The 20,230-nt window shown below is 47.7% G+C and overlaps 1 long non-coding RNA gene across 2 annotated transcripts in view; it reads right to left on the reverse strand.

Moving 5' to 3' along the window:
• The window catches only part of LOC138481330 (uncharacterized), a 321,223-nt gene that overhangs the window by 29,761 nt on the left and 271,232 nt on the right, over nucleotides 1-20,230 (reverse strand). The gene's annotated exons all lie outside the window — the stretch shown is intronic.

The following is a 20,230-nucleotide window of genomic DNA, read 5'->3' on the forward strand; positions in this document are numbered from 1 at the left end:
GCTCGGTAATACATTGGCCTTCTCATTATACCAGACACAAATAGCTTCCTCGAACTTGCAGTTGAATTTATTGGTATCACCTCCTGCTACTCTTATCTCAGAACACGGTTCATCTCCAGCACGTCTCCCCCCTTATATGATATGATATGATATGGCATTTGTAACGCGCCTATACACAAGTGTTTCAAGGCGCGACGAGGCAGGGAGGGGGGAACAAGGGGAGACAGACAACGATCCTACTAGGCCAGGTGTCATTCAGACCGCGCAAGTGCATGGGTGGGGGGGGCGGGAAAAGTGCAAGGGGGAAGGGAGAGGGGAAAGTGCAATACAGGGTTAGTAATGAAAGAGGGCCAGCTAGTGGCAAGTGCAAGATAAGTGCAGAACAAGTGCTGGGAGGGGGCTGTAGGGATACAGAGACAGTCCCGCAGTGCAGGGGTAGCAAGGAAGGCAAAAGTGCAGGGGAGAGTGGCTGGGCCAAGGACCAAGGTTAGTGAGTGGCCCAGTTGCTGATTCAGTACAGTATCAGTGGTTTAGCAGGGGAGAGGGGGAGAGAAAGCAGAAGCAAAGAGGAAGGTTTTGAGGTGCTTCCGGAACCAGAGATGGTTCTCCTCAAGTTTCAGGGAGGCAGGAAGGCTGTTCCAGAGGGAGGCCCCTGCTGCGGAGAGAGATCTCCCCCCAACTCGTTGCTTGGAGAAGCGGCTGACCCTGAGGGAGTTGGAGGCGGAAGAGCGAAGTGCTCGAGAAGGAAGATATTTAGGAAGGGAGAGTTGAAGGTATTTTGGCCCCAGGCCCAGAAGGCCTTGTGGACAATGCAGAGGGTTTTGAACTTAATCCTCGCAGCCACATGGAGCCAGTGTAGCGCTTTCAGTCCTGGAGAGATACGGTCCCTGGGCTTGAGGCCAAGAACAAGTCTCGCAGTCCTGTTCTGGATAAGTTGCAGAGGAAGGAGAGTAGAGGCAGGCAGATTTAGATAGAGGCTTTTACAGTAGTCCAGCTTCGAGACAACCAGGGCTCTGGAGACAGTGAGCTTCTGGGGGAAGGAGAGGAAAGGAAGGATACCTCTGAGGAGGTGCAGCTGGTAGTGTGACTTCTTAGAAACGTCAGAAATGTGAGGAGAGAAGGAGAGTGTGGAGTCGAAGATGACCCCGAGGTTTTTTGCCTTGCAGGTAGGAACAGGAGGAGGGCCAAGAGAGGCCGGCCAGAGAGCTGCAGGGAAGGAGGGAGTGGGTGTGCCGATGAGTAGAATCTCAGTCTTACTGGCATTAAGGCAGAGGTCGTTGGCGGCACACCATTCCTGGATAGCAGAGAGACAGTCAGAGATGAGGGAAGGAGAAGAGGAGGCCGAGGGTAGCCTGAAAATGAGCTGGGTATCATCCGCATAGCACTGAAAGTTGGGGCAGAGAGCAGCGATGTGGTGGGCGAGAAGTGCCAGATACTGGTTAAACAGCCAGGGGGAGAGGTTAGAACCCTGGGGGACACCACAGGTAGAGAAAAAGATATCAGACAGGAAAGACCCCAGTTGGACCTGGGAGGGTCGATTAGAGAGGAAAGAGGTCAGCCAAGCCAGAGCCAGACCAGTGATACCCAGGTTATCACAGAGACGGTTGAGCAGGATGGTATGGTTGACAGTATCCAAGGCAGAAGAGAGGTCAAGTAAAATGAGAACACATGGAATATTTGAGTCAAGGTTTGAGAGCAGGTCCTCACGGATGTTCAGGAGAGCAGTTTCCGTGCCTCTGGCAGCTCTGAAGCCAGACTGATGGTCGTGAAGGCTACCAACAGATTCAGCATGGAGATTAAGCTGGGAGATGGCAAGTTTCTCCAGGAGCTTGCCCAGGAAGGGAGTGATAGAGATAGGGCGATAGTTAGCTGGGCATGACGGGTCGGAAGAGGGTTTCTTAAGAAGGGGATGCACAAGGGAGTGCTTGAGAGGGGATGGGAAGACTCCAGAGGCGAAGGGGTGGTTGCAGAAGTCAGCAAGGGCAGGAGCCAAGGAGTCTATGTGGCCCTTAATCGTTTTGGAGGAGCAGGGGTGGACCTGGGCTGACGAGACTTTCATAGAACTTGTCTCAAAACCTCATCAGCGGAAAAAAGGGGAAAGGCAGAGAAGGAGAGAGGAGGGGTGGCTGCAGAAGGGCCAGAGGATGGGCAGGGAATAGAGGGGGGGAGGTGGTGGGAGGAGAGTGAGGACAGGATGTCCTGAGTTTTAGAAATGAAGTGAGAGGCCAGTGCCGTACAGAGGGCCTGGGAGGGGACAGGAGAGGTATAGACTGCAGCAGGGTTGGCCAGCTCCTTGCAGATTTTAAAGAGTTCAGCCGAATTGTTAGATGCTGCAGTGATGTGGGCTTGGATAAGGGCTCTCTTCTTGGTGAGAACGGAGAGCAGGTATTGCCTTTGGAGCAGGCGACAGGCCAGTTTGTCAGAGGATGAACATGAAGCGCGCCATTTCCTCTCTGCCACCCTGCACAAGCATTTAAGGGTGACTAGATCCGAGTCATACCAGGAGTTACATTTGGCTTTGGGCTTCAGGCGGATTCTCATGGCAGGGGCAAGGATATCAAGAGTATCAGATATAGCAGAGTAGAGAGTGGAGAGGGCTGTGTCAGGGTGGGAGTCAGCCGAGGGGGGAAGAAGGGGTGAGAAGGTGGCAGCGAAAGCCTCAACTGACACACGCTTCATGAGTCGAATGACCGAGAAGGAAGATGGCAGTGATGAGGGTTGCTTTGCCTGTGGGGTAGGGAGGGTGAGGTGGGAGGAGAGGAGAAAGTGATCACTCCAGGAGAGAGGAGTGGAGGGAGGGACAGAGAGGGGAAGGTCAGAAGAGATCAGGGCATCGAGAGTGTGCCCAGCAGAATGGGTTGGCCCAGACGGGAGAATAGAGAGCGAGAGAGAGTCGCAGAGGTCGCGAAAGAGTCCAGAGGGGGGACAGGATGCATCCAGGTGGATGTTGAAGTCTCCAAGAAAGAGGAGTTGAGTGGTTGAAGACAGGAGTGAGGAGGAGAGGTCCGCCCACTCGGAGAGGAAGGAGGAAAATTGACCAGGTGGCCGATAGATAGTAGCCACGGTAAGGGAATGGCTAGGAGAGAGGGAGAGTCGGCAGATAAGACATTCAAAAGAGGAGTATGTCTGCGTGGGAATAGCAGTGGCAGGAATCCACTCAGGGAAGATAAGGGCCACACACCCCCCAGCACGGTTGGGCCTGGGCACGGAGAGGATCTTGTAGCCATCGGGTAGGAGTGTGTCAAAGCTGGTGACAGAGCTGGCCGTGAACCATGTCTCAGTGAGACCGAGTATGTCAAGGTCCAGTTCCTCAAGAAGGCGGCAGATATCAGAGGAATGTTTGACGGCAGAGCGAGAGTTAAGAGTGGCAATGTGGAGAAGGTTGCCATCTTTGAAGGACTTCTGGGGAGAGGTACAGATCAGAGGTACGCCCTGCGGAGGAGAAGAAGGAGCACGGGAGGGGGCAGGGAGGGAGGGTAGAGGCAAGGTAGCCGAGGACAGAGGAGGGGGGGCAGAAGGAGAGGAAAGGAAGTTGATGAGGCGCAGGAAGCGTCTATCAAAGAGGAGAAGGTTGGCCTGGGGGCCTTGGACCAAGACAGTCCCATTAGCGTAGACATTAATGATGGCCTTAGAGGAGTGGAAGGAGGCCAAGAGGACGTCCCAGTGGGTGCCACCATTAATGGGAGAAGAGGAGAAAGGAGAGAGAACAGAGACCATATGAAGGGTCCATAGGTCAGGTGAAGGCACGAAAAAGAGGATGTCAGTGAGAGTTTCCTTAGAGGAGGCACTGGTATAGGTGTCCGCGATAGGGAGGCCTGGGTTGGAGACCAGGATGTCCTTTTTAAACTTTTTCCTACCAGATTTAGTGAGGAGAGCAGGATAGTCAATGGAGAAGCAGTTGGAGAAGATGGGAGAGATAGAGAGCACCATAGAGTAGGTGGGAGAGGAGACAGGTGGAGGTACAGGAGGAGGACAGTAGCAGAGAATAGGCAGTTAATGGAGCGGGTGGTAGGCAGATTGCATAATAGGACACGATGAAGACACACAGGCTTAGAGTTAACACAAGGACAGTTATGTGTGAGAATCCTGGAAAGGGGAAAAAAAGGCCTAGGTTTCACAAGCAATTTTAAATACTGAGACAGTGCATATTATACAAGGCGGACACACCTAAGTTTGAGAATCCTGGAAAGGGGGAAAAAGGCCTAGGTTTCACAAGCAATTTTAAATACTGAGACAGTGCATATTATACAAGGCGGACACACCTAAGTTTGAGAATCCTGGAAAGGGGGAAAAAGGCCTAGGTTTCACAAGCAATTATAAATACTGAGACAGTGCATATTATACAAGGCGGACACACCTAAGTTTGAGAATCCTGGAAAGGGGGAAAAAAGGCCTAGGTTTCACAAGCAATTTTAAATACTGAGACAGTGCATATTATACAAGGCGGACACACCTAAGTTTGAGAATCCTGGAAAGGGGGAAAAAAGGCCTAGGTTTCACAAGCAATTTTAAATACTGAGACAGTGCATATTATACAAGGTGGACACACCTAAGTTTGAGAATCCTGGAAAGGGGGAAAAAAGGCCTAGGTTTCACAAGCAATTTTAAATACTGAGACAGTGCATATTATACAAGGCGGACACACCTAAGTTTGAGAATCCTGGAAAGGGGGAAAAAGGCCTAGGTTTCACAAGCAATTTTAAATACTGAGACAGTGCATATTATACAAGGCGGACACACCTAAGTTTGAGAATCCTGGAAAGGGGGAAAAAGGCCTAGGTCTCACAAGCAATTTTAAATACTGAGACAGTGCATATTATACAAGGCGGACACACCTAAGTTTGAGAATCCTGGAAAGGGGGAAAAAGGCCTAGGTTTCACAAGCAGATTTTAAATACTGAGACAGTGCATATTATGAATTGAAATGATGTAATGAATAGACAGGAGGACAGAACCTAGAAGGGGGGCGTCTGCAGGGGGAGCAAGAAGGCAGGGTGGCCTGGACCAATGGGCAGGGGGAAACAACAGGCAACAGGCGTCCCCTGCGGACACCTGCAGACACAACCATGAGCCGCCTAAGGGAGCCGCCCTTTGCCTAGTGGGGCCTTAGCCGTGAGGGGGCTGCCGGGCAGGGGCTGCCCTGGGGAGGCCGGGGATAAGGAACGATAGGCCAGTCAGGAGGGGGGGGGATGGGCGTGCAGGGAGGCGGGCGGGAGGAGGGGAGAGAGAGAGAGGGAAAGCGGAGGGAAGGGGAACAGGGACCACGGCACACGGGCCGTTAGAACAAACAAAGAAAAGAAAGTAGCCCAAGACAAGCAAAGATTTTGAAACAAGCCTCGGAGAGGCTCTCACCTGGTGGAGGGCGGCCAGGTGCCCTGCATGATGTGACTGGGGCAGTCGTATGCAATTCAAATGGGCTGGCCACTTTTCGATGGGGGCAGTATTGGTTCAGAATCTAGTTGTACCGGTTGGCACCCTGAGCACCCTGCTTCATTCTCATAGATTCGGCCTGTGTAGTTGCAGCCCTAATATTCTGGCCCAGGCCCAACATTCCGTTCCCAGCTCCTGGGAGCTGCACAGCTTTATATAATTTGCTACTATCTGCACAGGACGCCACCCACCACCCTACCTACAGCCGTGCCACATCCACCCACCTACCATACCCACACTTTCTCTATCCCAACTCACCTACCCCATCCACAGTCTCTCAACACCCACCCCACCAACACTCTCTGTACCCCCACCCATTACACCCCACTCTCTCTACCCACACCCACCCAAATCTCTCTCTCTACTCCCACCCAACACCCACTCTATTCACCCCCACCCAACCCAGCCGCACTCTTTCTACCCCCAACAAACCACACTGCCCTCTCTCTAGCCCCACCTACCCTAACCCTTCTCTTTTACCTCACTGACACTACCCAACCTACCACCGCTCTCTAGCCCAAAACACCCGATCTCCTCTATTCTGTCATCCAACCACCAAACCCACTCTATTCCCCAACCAACCCACCCTTGCCCCCTCTTCCCCCAGCTACCCAACCTACCACCACTCTCTCTACACCGGCCACCCTCCCTACCCCAATCTCCCCACACTACCCCCACTCTCTCTATACCACTCTCTCTACCCCTTTCCACCCACCCCACTCACACTATCTCTACCCACACCCACTCACCCCACCCCACTCTCTACCCACACCAACCGATTACACCCCCACTCTCCCACTTTCACTAACCAAACCCATCCACCCCACCCCACTCCGTTCTCTCACTCATCCCACCCTTCCCAGCCCACTATCTATAACCCCACTCACCCACTCCACACTCTTTAAACCAACCCCACCCCACTTTTTCTAACCCCACCACACCCAACACTCTCTATCCCCAGTCACCAGACCTACCACCACTCTCTCTACCAAAAGCTCATCCACCCTACCCCCACTCAATTTGAAGCCATCTACCCCAATCTCACTCTCTCTAACCCCAACCATTCTCTCTAACCGAATCCACCCACCCCACTCTATTTACACAAACCCCAACTCTTTCACCCCCAACCAACCACCCTAACTCCCACCCGCACAAACCCCACCCACTATACCCTCGTTCTCAAGAACTAACACCCACCCTACCCCTATACACCCACCATGCCCCTTTGTCTCCACCCCACCCATTCTACACATGCTAGACCCTCCCTCTACCTCTCTCATCCTTCCTCTCAAACTCTCACTTTATTTCTTTCCCTCTCACTCTCGCCCTTGCTCGCTCATATTCCTTCTTGCTCATCATCGATGGCACCCCTATCAATTACTTCCTCCCATGCTTTATTTCCCTTCTCATTCTCTTGCACACCTGCACCCGTTATTCCATCCTCCTTTGAAACTTTGCACTCCCTTGCACCTATAAATGCAAAATGTAAAGAACAGCAGTAAACACCAAAACAATTGGCTTTGCCATGCTTTTTTCCAAATGTATGGTGTACATAGGAACTAGAATAAAAACAGTATGTATTGACAACCGCATCCCTGCTAAATTCAGAATAGTGCTATCAGTATAGCTTGTTAACATTATGACCGAACATTACTGCAGGGCTTAAAAAGTTAAGCCACTGGATCTTCATGAGACTCATGCCCAGCAAAACCTTTCAGAACTACTTGGTTACAGATTAATAAAGATGTGTACCAAATAGCTACCAATATGTATGTACCAATATGTAAGTAAGCTTCTGCTGACTGACTTCTGTAATTTGCTGAGCAAAATAGTCGCCTGCCTGGCTTTCAGGAAAGCTTTTGCACAGGTATGAGATAATAAGTGTTTGTAGGTATAGAGGATGAACTATAGGGTATAGCTGAAACATGATGAAACAAGCAGAAGATGAAACCCTGAGAGGCAAGTCTGTGCTTCTAATGCGAGAGGGGAAGACAGAAAAATTAGAACACCTGTTTTCTGAGGACGAAAAAGACTTTAAAGGAAGAAAAACAATTCAAGCACGTTCAAAATGTGCTCACACGTATATGTGTATTCCCAACATAATCCCTAGAAAAAGGGTATTTTAACATTATGATGTCCTTAGACGTATCAACCATGACTTAGACCAGGTTAATGCGAGCCACAAGTAAAGCGGTGTGTACCACACACGGCTCCTGGCCTCTGCAAAAAGACATTTGGAGTAGCACTGAATGTTAAGGTAAATGAGTACAATGTTGTGTTCACTATTGAGAAAAGTCTGGCAAGCTGTGGCCAGATATTGAGCAAGACAACTTGTCTTTGTTATATCATTTCAGAGCAAGAATCAAGATAGCCTTCCTAAAAGAAGCGCGCCGGCCATTATGAGTGAAGCAAAGATACAGTGGGGTAAAAAGACAGCCCCAGAGCAACAGACATTGAAAGGCCATGCTAGGCCCCATTGTGAGAGTGAAGCTGGCTAAGTGTGGAGTTCCATTGAAATATAAAAACCAGTACAAAACAGTGATTTCGAGATATGGCCTAGTGAATGAGCGGGAATGGGACTCCCTCCATTGTGTCAGAATGTACAGGCACTCAGCTGAAGAAAATTGCGATTTAGAACTGGAATTTTGTTAACTGTCTCCAATGGATTCCAAAAGAAATGTGACACCGCAGATGCTGACTTTGTGTAAAGGCACATGTGACAGATTTAAGGCTGCAGAAGCGCATATGGTAGGAAATAAATACATTTGAAATACTGTGCATTTGAAAGACAAAAAGGAGGAATGACGCCTTATATCATACAAATAAAGTCAAGTGCAGGATTGTGTGTACCATTAATAAAAGACTTATTTTCATCATACAAAATGACAGCATGTAAAGAGAAAGGCCTATTTTGTTTGGTGTAAATTTGAACACTGGTATCTTATGTGTCTATGGCCTATTTGTGTGAAGAATACCAAGAGTGAACCTCTTTCATTTTAAACAGTATATAAGGTCAGGTCACCCATAAAGTGTGCATTAGCTAGAATAAAAAACCCTTTGAAGCTCACGAGAAGAGGGAAGAGTAAACATTGGCCCGATCACATGCTTAAGGAGAAATGGAAATTTAGAGGCAAAATGAAACTGCTTGGGGTGGCCAGAAACGAAACTACCTCTCATATAATGCATTACCATATGTTTAACATTGAACACATTTTCCCAGATAAAAAGAGCACTGTGTTTCTTAGTGAGCCAAGCCCGGGTCCATTTTAAAGGGGATAACACGCCAGTTGTGACCATGTGAAAACAAAATGTGTGTGATGTACATAACGTAAGCTATAATCAAAATGATGATTATGTCATTTTCATAGGTTTTAGATCGTGAAATCAATGTTTGAATCGGGAAGTGTCCCTTTTTTAGCTATTTCGGAGCAGCAGCAAAGCTCGGAAAATGGTGAATCCACCCTGGAAGGGCGTGCAAAAATAAAATTAGCATTTTCAGACTCGCCAGTTTATGTAGTTATCTGAAAAATTAGTATAGCTGCCTTGTTGTGAGATTTACAGAACCCATAAAGGTAAAGGTAAAACCCACCTGTCATTGTGGGATGATGTATTTTATTCCTCCATCAGCCTAAATCATACACATCTCCCAACTCCTGGTTCTATGAGCAGCCAGTGGGTGTCTTGGTAGGAGGTGAAGTGAGAGTGCTTGCCAATACTTACCGTGAGAATTGTGATAATGTAGGAGTGTCATCAGCCCTACAAGAGGTCAATTTCGCATCAGAACATGGGTTTCTCACTTTATTCCTGGCGGTGGCCTGCTGCCGGACTCCTGTGAGGAACAACTAGCAGAGAGGACTGAATCCTTGCATTGAAGACAGTGACAGGGAAATCTAGAAGCTACCTGGGACCCAATCAGAGGAGCAAGACAGAGTCTGGGTGCAGGAAAAATCCTTCACTGAAGCCCTTGACCATATCTGTGCTGTCCTCAGAGGAGCCCTGCTGTTTTCCCCTGACCAAAGCTTCCCATGTAAGTAGCTATATCCCAAAGCCATCAAAGTGTGTGGGAGGAGACTGCCAGCCTTAATCTCCATCTCAAATAGCGGGTAGGGAAGTGGTACTGGGAAAACCTTTTGCACATTTTATTAAATCAAATTAAAATAAATTCCACTATAGCAAATCACCCTATTCATTTAAATTGAATTGTGTTGGGAAAAAACCCGCCTTAATCCTTCCCATTAAAGTACGGGTAGGCGGAAGCTGTGTAGATCATTAGCTCATTGAATTGAAAGTTAATTCCCATATAGAAAATCGCTTCTATTCAAGTCAATGTAGAGGGTGCAACACAAAATTCCCCATTTATTCCCTTGCATCCCAAACCAGAATTACAAAGCATTACATCTCATTTGCAGGTGTGTGGTAAAATGACATTTCCCATGTTTTCCCGTGCCTCCCAAACCAGAATCCCCAAAGCACTGCATGTCCTTTGAATGTGTGTTGAAAAACAATGTACCCATTGGAGTTCCTTTTCCCAACCTTGCCTTTCAAATAAAAGCCTAAACAACGATTTCCATTTGAATTCCTTTTCCAAACCTTGCTTTTCTAAAAGAAGAGCCAAAATGATTTTCCAATTCTCAAACATTGCCATTCTCAAAATAAAGCCAAAAAAATGTCCATTGTATTGTGAATGTTTTCTATTGGTTAATTTGCAATTAAATCTGATATAATTTGTGACTCAAAATTTCAAAATTCTACCTGTGTTGTTTTAATAATGGAAAGTAATTTGGAGTTGTGATATTGTGTAGTGCCACAGCATTGTTGGTTGATGTTGGTTTCTAGTCTTCTTTGTCAAACCTTAAATAAATGTATATTCTTTCTATACACCGGCCTGGGTCCTAGCTAATTAGTGGAACATGGGGTATTTGTTGGGGTTGGTGCGAGATGCTTTAGAGGCCTTGCTGAAGTTAAATCTGTATAAGCACTTTGGGGGTGCACCACCTTGCTTGAGGGGGAAAGGAACTCCCTGAGTTGAGTGTGACCACCTAATAAACTGCAAAAGAACTGGGGGCTCGAGCTGGGTTATGGTTGAGAGTCTTCACTTGTGACAGTGCAGTAGTAGCAGACTATTCATTTGGGTGTCATTGCATTACAGTGGATGGAAAGTTGTGTTGCATTGTGAAGGTGCCATTCTGATCTGAACCTTGGTTTCCAGGGCGATGTATAGATAAAACAGTGTTGATTTGAGTTGTCATTGTTAGTGGAAACTTAGCAGAAAAGGGTTGAGATTTTTGCCCTTGCATAGGGTTTATCAGGTGCAGAACTGTAACTCTCACCTGGTATCCACAGGGACGCCACCCAATCTGGCTGAACTGCTTCCAACCTGGACCCACTCCCTCAGGTTCTTGTTCTGCCGAGGACCTAGTCTGGAATACAGGAGTTTTGATTTTAGCTTATAGTCTCTTTTTCCCTGAGCCCACCTCCCTTATGGACCCAACGACCCCTTAGTGTTTTCCTCACCTTGGTCTTCAATATGGTGTGCTCTCCATTCTGCTGTTCTGTGCAGGTGTGCATCGTGGGTGGGCGCGACGCAACCAAGTTGCTTCACTGGTGCGGGCCCTGTGAGTCCAGTCCTGTTGCGACTCAGTTCCTCAGGTAAGTCTGCTGTTTTGACAGCTTGTCCTTAATTGCAATTGCTCCTTTTAATGTCTTCCCTTCTCTCTTAGGTGAGGAAGAAGTTCTGAAGATGCTGTGCCGGCTGGGGCTGCGAGATGGTAAGCGAAAGCGCGGAATGCGGTGCTATGTGCTTTTCTTGCGGTGTGCTAACCAGTGTTGTTCCTCTTTTGCAGGTCGCTGTGGTGTTCCAGATGATAAGCTGCTGAGAGGATGCGGAGCGGTGAGCAGGTGTTGTTCAAATTGTCTCTGAGTAATTATGTGTGTTAATCGGCCTTGCCTTTTTCTCTTGCAGGTTGTCGGAAGACCGAAATCGGCTTGAACCAGAAGGAAGTTCAACTCAGGTCAGCGTGAGTCTGCCGATTGTCGTTTAAATGTGAAGAATAAAAACTTACTAATGCTGCTTTTCTATTTCCCCCCAGGTTGCGGCTTCCAGGAGAGAGAGCGAGCGTTCACTGAGATGCTGGATGTTCGGGACACTGGAGCGGATGACAGGAGCTGGGCTCGCTAACAGGTAAGAGTAAATAATGGTGTTCTTCTTCCGCATGCAGGTGTCGGCCCGGAATGCTGAGGAAGATCCAGCAGGCAGTGGTGAATGCAGAGACACGCGAAGTGTGTTCTTCAGGTTGGGATGTGGCTTATATAGCCTGCAGGTATCCCAGGTGCCTTCAGGCCTGACCATACCCTAAATGCTAGACCACATGGTTCAGTTCTGGAACTGAACCATGTGGGGGCATCCATGTTGTGACACTGCCATTGTGAGCTCCTGCTCCCCCTTCTGTCATATGAGCCTGGTGCCAAAGGCACAAGGACTGACTCCAAGAGAGTCTTGGGGAATTTGATTGGGCCCTTGGTGCCATGACGAGACACCGTGGTGCGGCCCAGGGGGCCTGACTGACACGGCGAGGGGCAGTGGTCATGGCAGCACTCCCCCCCAAGGCCCCTCTCAGGATATTTCTGTCTGGTCCTGGCTTGATGGGATAATCACGATGGAAACATCGTATCAAATGTGGTGCATGGATATAATCACAGGGTTCCCATGTCCGGTCTTGTGGATCATATCCCTTCCAGTCCACTATGTAGTATAGTTTTGTTCTGACGTACTTTGAGTCCAGGATGTTCTTGACCTCAAACTCTGGTTCCCCATCGACCATTACTGGTTCCGGTGGTGCGGTTACCCGTGTTCCAGGCTGAACTGGTTTCAAGAGAGATACATGGAACACAGGGTGAATATGCATGTTGGTCGGAAGGGCCAGTTTAACTGCAGCTGGGTTTATAATAGATTCAATGATGAAAGGTCCTAGGTATTGTGGGCGAAATGTGCGTGTCCCTTTTATAGGTACATGCTTTGTTGCTAACCAAACTTTGTCTCCCACCTGGTAGTTGGGAGCTCTTTCATGATGCTGGTCTGCGTATTTCTTTTGGCAGTCTTTGGCTTGACGTAAATGTTCGACAGCCTTTGTGATGGCCTGAGGAATGATGGTGTGTAAGGTTTTGATGGCCGGCATTTCCAGAGCCGTGGGGACATCCAGTTCGGACGCGCTTGGGTGTCTGCCGTATATTGTATAAAATAGAGTCTGTCCAGTACTGCTGTGCTGGGAATTATTATAAGCATACTCAGCAATCCACAACAAGTCTTTCCAATTCCCTTCCACTTGATGGAGCATACAGCGTGAGTACTGTTCGAGTGTTTGGTTTGTTCTTTCCATTTGGCCATCCGTTTGAGGGTGGTGGCTAGTGGATAGTCTGATGTCGGTTTGAGCCATTGAACAGCATTTTGGATACGAATTGGGTTCCTCGATCCGAGATCAGTACTGACGGGAACCCATGGAGCCTTATCCAGGAATGTCTTTGCCAGGCTAGATGCATTTGGGAGACCTTTAAATGGCAAGAAGTGGGCCATTTTAGAAAACAAGTCTACCACCACTAGAATGGTATTGTATCCTTGACTGGATTGTAGGTCAGTGATAAAGTCAAGAGATAATGTATGCCAGGGTGCTGGTGGAATTTCCAATGGTCTGAGGAGTCCAGCTGGTTTCTGCTTAGATGACTTATTCTGTGCACAATACCGCAAGAGATAATGAATTGAATGATGTCTTTACACCATGTGGGCCACCAGTAGCTTCGTTTCACTTTGGCTAGAGTCTTAGCAATTCCAGGGTGGCCCTCAAGGGGGGAGTCATGATATCCTGAGTTGACCTGTTCCTGAAGCTCTTTCTTGGGCAAGAATAGATGGTTCCTGAAGTATGGTAGTTGGTCCTTAATTGCATAGTGTTCTCCCCGCGAATCTCATTCTTGTAATAACTCAGGAGTCATCACATGTCAGATTCCTTGCAGTAATTCGTCTTGCGTCATCGTGGTCGTAATGCCCAGGAGTTTGTCAATCGGGATGATGGCCACGGGATCGGGGGTCGTGTATACCAGTTCATCAGTACCCATGCGCAGAAGGGCATCGACTTTTCCGTTTTTTACCCCGGCTCGAAATGTGATCACGTAATCATACTCTGCAAAAAAAAGGGCCCAGCATAGTTGTCGTGAGGATTGAGCCTTCGCAGTTTTTAAGTATTGTAGATTTCGATGGTCAGTTATCACAGTGATAGTGTGCCTGGCACCTAGCAGATAATGTTGCCAGGCCTTGAAGGCTGATTTTATGGCCAGGAGCTCTTTGTCCGTGATGGCATAATTAAGTGTAGGTGGTGAAAATGTACGCGACCAGAAGGCTACTGGATGTAGCTGGCCGGTTTGTGGGTCCCTTTGAAATAGAACAGCACCCATCGCCATGCTGGAGGCGTCCGTTTCTACCACATACGGAAGATCTGGGCGAAGGTGTTGCAAGATCGGGGCGGAAGTGAATCTCACCTTGAGTTCTTGAAAGGCCTTTTCTGCCTCTTATGTCCACTGGAACTTCATGTTGCACTTCCTCAGTAAAGATGTGATTGGATGTACTATTTGAGAAAATCCCGGGATGAATCGGCGGTAAAAGTTTGCAAAGCCCAACATGCTCAGGATCCCTTTGAATGAACTTGGGGCTGGCCAATTTAGAATGGCGTCAACCTTGTGCACATCCATTCAGATTCCCTTTGGAGTGAGGATGAACCAAAGGAACTCTACCTCAGTGATGTGAAATTAACATTTTTCGAGTTTGGCATAGAGGTGATGTTGGCAGAGCTTGGTAAGGACGGAACGAACATGCTTGACGTGGTCCTGTTTTGAGGCCGAGTATACTACGATATTTGAGTATGAGCGGTGCTAACCTTACAGACTGCGCTCAGGCAACCTTAATGTTCCTCCACATTTGGGTATGTGCTTTGGTTCGGTTGAACAAATTGCAAGTTGGAGACAGAATAGTTAAATATAGTTTTGTTATTGACATACAGACAAAGGTCTGATGAAAACTACAAAATAAAAATAGTAGTCAATTCATACACTTGAAATATTGCTGATCTTAGTATTATTTAAATCCTATACATTGGATCATAAACTTTTTAAAAGCTGTGTATTTTAACACATAAGCTTCTTAATAACCGTGCATAGTCACAACCAGAAAATAAGTATCTTCTTAATAGCTGTGCATTGTCATAACCATAAAATTGAATTGCCTCATTTGTCACAAAGAAAACTATGTCACGCCAACACGTGTTTCAACCTGACTAGGCCGTCTTCAGGGCTTAAAAGTAGTACTGAAATCATACAACAATGACATTAAATGCTTGTTAGCAACTCCTGATAAATTGAGAGAACATGGGTCTGTGCGAATTGCTGGTTTTTTTTAAAAACAGTGAGGTAAGCACTCTCTTCTGGCGTTTTTGAGAACTTCTAACCCAAACTGGTATTTGAAGCTAAGGCTTGGGTAGCTGAATCAAAGTTATTGTGCTAGTGATTGTAGGGTAACCGCATTGATAAGGCAGCAAAGTTATTTCTTCTTGAATAATAGCGCTGTAATCGTCAGGATTCCAAATGAAATGGTGGACGCCATCGGGCAGATACTAGGCTATTGTCCATATAGACCAGGGCACAGACGCCAATCAGCTCTCTTAAGACATTGTTCATGAAATACTGAAATGCAGCGGGGGCATTGCAAAGGCCAAAGGGCATTACCTGGTATTCAAATAAGCCATATTTGGTACGAAACACGGTCTTCCATTCATCCCCCTTTTTAATTCGGACAAGATGTTATGCCCCTCTAAGGTCCCATTTCGTGTAGATGTGGGTGTCTTTGACTTGGTCTAACAATTCCAGAATAAGGGGTAAGGGGCAACGATTTTTAACAGTGATTTGGTTTGGTGCGTGATAGTCAATGCAAGTCCTCAAATCTCCTTCCTTCTTTGGCACGAAGAATAGGGGAGATGCTGCAGGTGACTTCGAGGGGCGGATAAAACCGTTAGCCAGATATTGTTCTAGGTAGGACTTCAAATGTAGATTCTCTGGTTCTGTAAATGCATAGATTAGACCACAGAGGATTTGTGCACCAGGTATCAGATCGATCTGGCAATCGTAAGGTCTGTGTGGTGGCAAGGTGTTAGCTTGTTCCTTTTGAAACACATCTTGAAAGTCTTGGTATTCACTTGGTAGGGTACCGATCACACCCAGGGCAATTTCTGTTTTGTCCTGGGTAGACGAGCTTGTGTTCGTTGACTTCCTTCCATTATAATAGCAAGTGCATTTACAGCTTTCGGAAAAGACCAATTTCCTTGCACGCCAATCGATATGCGGATTGTGTGCGACCAACCACGGCATCCCTAGGATCAACCGAAACTGAGGTGCCTTGATGAGATCAAAAGCGATAGATTCCCGTTGGCCGTCCTGACATATGAGGGTTAGAACTGTTAGGCATTTGGATACATGGCCGGAAGTGATTTCTGTACCATCTACGTTGGTCACTGTCTCGGTGGTTGACTTAGGGCAGAGAGAGAGCCCCATCTTTGCTGCAAGATCCTGGACCATGTAATTCCCAACGGCTTCGCTGTTGATGTATACTTCTACTGTATGTATCCTAGACGGTTGTTGGTGGTTGATTAGGATCACAGGCAACGCAATATGGGAGGTCTGTAGTTGACTTTCTTTGCTCGACAAATGGACCCCTACATTTGCCGGGCTTGGCATTTTTCCGACTCCTCACTCGGGTTTTCCTTATCCGTGGCTCCTACGGTCCTCCTTGGTGGCTTTACTGACACTCCTTGAGGGAATTACCTGCTTTTCCGCAGGATAGGCATAGCTGCTGTTCCCTCCTCTTGTCCCTTTCAGCTTTGGTTAAAGGAGGTCTTACCCCTCGTAGTTGCATTGGCTCCATGGAATTGTCTGCCCCTCTTGGAACATGGTCCTTAAAGCGCACGAACATAGGACGAGTGTCTGGTCTGCTCTGATCTGCTCTTCGGTCTTGCAACCTGTGATCAAGTTGAACCACAAGGTTGATAAACTCGGCACAGTCTTTTGGTGGAACCACTACTTGGGCAAGAACATCCTTTAGCTCCCCCTCTTAGGCCCCAGTGAAATAGCGTGGTTCTCTTTTCCTTCAGCCACCCTGCTTCGACCACGAGCCTGTTGAAGGTCGCTATGTATGTCAATAGGTCTTGGTTTCCTTGACGGAGGGACAAGAGTTTGTTGTCTAGTGCCTGTCCATGGGTACGACGGGCGAAGAGCTTTTCCATTTCCTGCTGGAAGCCCCCAAAGTCACGTAGCAGCGGGTCATCCCGACTAACAAAAGGTACAGACCAGTCCGCAGCACTGCCACTCAAATAAGACAACACGAAGGCCACCCGTGATTGATCATTAGGAAAGGCCCCAGGCCTGCAAAGAAAGTGGAGGCGACACTGGTTCATGAAGGTCGCATACTTCCTAGGATCCTCCATGAAATGCTCCAGTGGGGCTAAAGGAACTGCTCCTGGGAGGGTGATCTGCACTGGATTGATCGGTGGTGCTGACATTGATGGAACGGTCCCAGGCAATGGGGCTTGTCCGGCCTTTGATTGAAGGAGTTGTCTACCCAAATCATTAGTGTGTTCTTTGGCCGTTATTAATTCTCTCCGCAAGGCTTTGGTCTCCTGCCTGGCTGAATGCACCTCAGCGCGTAACTGCCCCAGCACCTGAGCTAACTGATCGGTTTCCGAGGTTTCCATGCTTGACGCCCGGGTGGATTGTGGTTGTGAGGCTTCGCGTTCTGTAATGCTCACCTCGTATCCATAGGGACGCCACCCAATCTTGCTGGACTGCTTCTGACCTGGACCCACTCCCTCAGGTTCTTGTTCTGCCAAGGACCTAGTCTGGAATACAGGAGTTCTGATTTTAGCTTATAGTCTCTTTTTCCCTGAGCCCACCTCCCTTGTGGACCCAACGACCCCTTAGTGTTTTCCTCACCTTGGTTTTCGATATGGTGCGCTCTCCGTCCTGCTGTTCTGTGCAGGGATGCATCGAAGGTGGGTGCGTCGCAACCGAGTTGCTTCACTGGTGCGGGCCCTGTGAGCCCAGTCCTGCTGCGACTCAGTTCCTCAGGTAAGTCTGCTGTTTTGACAGCTTGTCCTTAATTGCAATTGCCCATGTTAATGTCTTTCCTTCTCTCTTAGGTGCGGAAGAAGTTCTGAAGATGCCGTGCTAGCTGGGGCTGGTAGATGGTAAGCGAAAGCACGGAGCATGGCGCTATGTGCTTTTCTTGCGGTGTGCTAACCTGTGTTGTCCCTCTCTTGCAGGCCGCTGTGATGTTCCAGATGATAAGCTTGCAGGTTATCGGAAGACCGGAATGGGCTTGAAGCAGAAGCAAGTTCAACTCAGGTAAGCATGAGTCTGCCGATTGTCAGTTAAATGTAAAGAATAAAGGCTTACTGATGCTGCTTTTCTATTTTCCCCCAGGTTGCAGCTTCCAGGAGAGAGAGCGAGTGTTCGCCGAGATGCTGGATGTTCGGGACACGGGAGCGGATCACAGGAGCTGGGCTCGCTAACAGCTAAGAGTAACTAATGGTGTTCTTCTTCTTCATGCATGTGTCAGCCCGGAATGCTGAGGAAGATCCGACAGGCCGTGGTGAACGTCACGCTGCAAGAGCAGTGCAACGCGAAGAGTGTTCTTCAGCTTGGGCATGGCTTATATAGCCTGCAGGTATCCCAGGTGCCGTCAGGCCTGACCACACCCTAAATGCTAGACCGCATGGTTCAGTTCTGGAACTGAACCATGTGGGGGCATCCATGTTGTGACACTGCCATTGTGAGCTCCAGCTCCCCCTTCTGCCATATGAGCTTGGCGCCAAAGGCACCAGGACTGACTCCAAGAGAGTCTTGCCGGATATGATTGGGCCCTTGGGTCCATGATGAGACAGCGTGGTGTGGCCCAGGCGGGCTGACTGCCAGGTCGAGGGGCAGTGGTCATCACAAGAACATATTTCAGAATGAGCACTGTAGAAATCAATATGGCCATAAAGCACCTCATATCCAAATTGTTTATTAAAGGTGAATGGGTAGAACAAGAACATGAAATGTGGCAAGCCAGAATGATGCAGGAGGTTACCTCTACAAATATTGACATTTTGCAGGATAATGGGCTGTTACATGAGGCCCTGACAAACGTTTACATGACACAAACCAACAAAGATGAGCAAATTACAATGGTGCTGATCATGTAAGAAAGAATCAAGGATAGTGTGGCTTCTGTGTAAAACCAGGTTGAGCTTTTGAATCAAGACCAGAAAGAGCTGGAACAATTAGAAGTGAAAGTGCAACAGGGACAATACTTAGAACATATTTTTGAACAGTTAAAAGATGAGTTAAAAGAACAGCAGAAAGAAAATGGAGAGCAGGAGGCTCAATTCTTTGCACTGCAAGGGGAGTATAAAGAATGTGTTGAAAATCTGAGGGCAAAGCAACACAAATTAAAGGGGAAGGTTATTCATATTAGAGCCTGCTTAGAGGACATTTTCACATTTCAAGCACAGGTTAAACAACTGAAAGCTGAAAACAGCCGGATAATTATTAAGGGAGGTGCTTCTCATGGTGTATTCGATCAGATGCACCGAATCTGAACACCTTAATACAGCAGAGAGAGCAGTTTAGGGAAGACAATTACAAATTAAGTCAAGAGAATAGTGCCCTGTTTCAGGATGTGCATCTGTTAAAGGTGGACATGGAGACAAGTGAATAATGGTCTCAGGAACTGACTGACATGAGACTAGAAAATGCAAAATTAATGGAACATGTGAGGCAAGGAGAGGTTGACATAGACGGGCAACAGAGGCCAAAATTGCACACGGGGAGGAGATTAGTCTCCTGAAAGAGAAATGATCTGAATATGGGCAGACGAGACAAGCCTCACAGAAGGAAAATGAGTCCCATTGTGAAAAGAACAAGGGACTAAGAGACTGATTAATGGTACACAGTAAAGTGCTGGAAGCCACTCAAGCACTGGTGTCAGAATTTAAATCTCAGGCCTCTGCATATCACCAAGATACCAAAAGATAAGGATTCAGAAAAACAAATGTGATAGGTTGGGAAGTGAAATAGCCAAATATAAATAGGCTTTGAGGCACCCTGACCAGTCAGGGTATGGAAAAGCATGTTCCGATTACTGAATGATGACCTCTTTACCAGGGACCTCAAGCCAACTCACCACCTCATATGTACTGGGTGCAGCTGACTTCATACTTGACAGTTTTGAAGAACAGGGAAACATGAGGCAGCTGGACTCGCCCAGGCACAGTCAAATTGAGCCAGAAGGTAAGTCCATATCAGATATTGATGAATATTCATCTCTACCAAGCAGAAGGGAAGGTTGGCGGACCGGTGGCCTATGCGGGTTTAAAAATACCCTGGCAGGTACTTCTGACTATGAGGGCTCCTATGATTAAAAAAAAGATGGAGTGGCAGAAAATGAAGTTACAAAGGGACCACCTGGTCTGCTTTGCAGAAAGAGAACGATCAGAGTTTAGGCCTCAAAAGAGTATTTTAAAAACATCAACACATTCAGGGAGATGGGGGAAATTCCCCACCATACCCTGAAGGAGGGATGAGGAGTATGAGTACTCTCAGGTGCGAAAAGGGGAGGTCAAGAGAAATGACCCTGAGAGCCCATAGCACCACATGGAAGAATAGTCCAGACCCTGTCATTCTGGTATGTTTTCCCCGTCCCATAGAGGTAGAGGACGCCGAGAGGACA

The sequence above is a fragment of the Ambystoma mexicanum genome, chromosome 5p (assembly GCF_040938575.1).
Source record: "Ambystoma mexicanum isolate Mex_15411 chromosome 5p, UKY_AmexF1_1, whole genome shotgun sequence".
NCBI lineage: Eukaryota > Metazoa > Chordata > Amphibia > Caudata > Ambystomatidae > Ambystoma > Ambystoma mexicanum.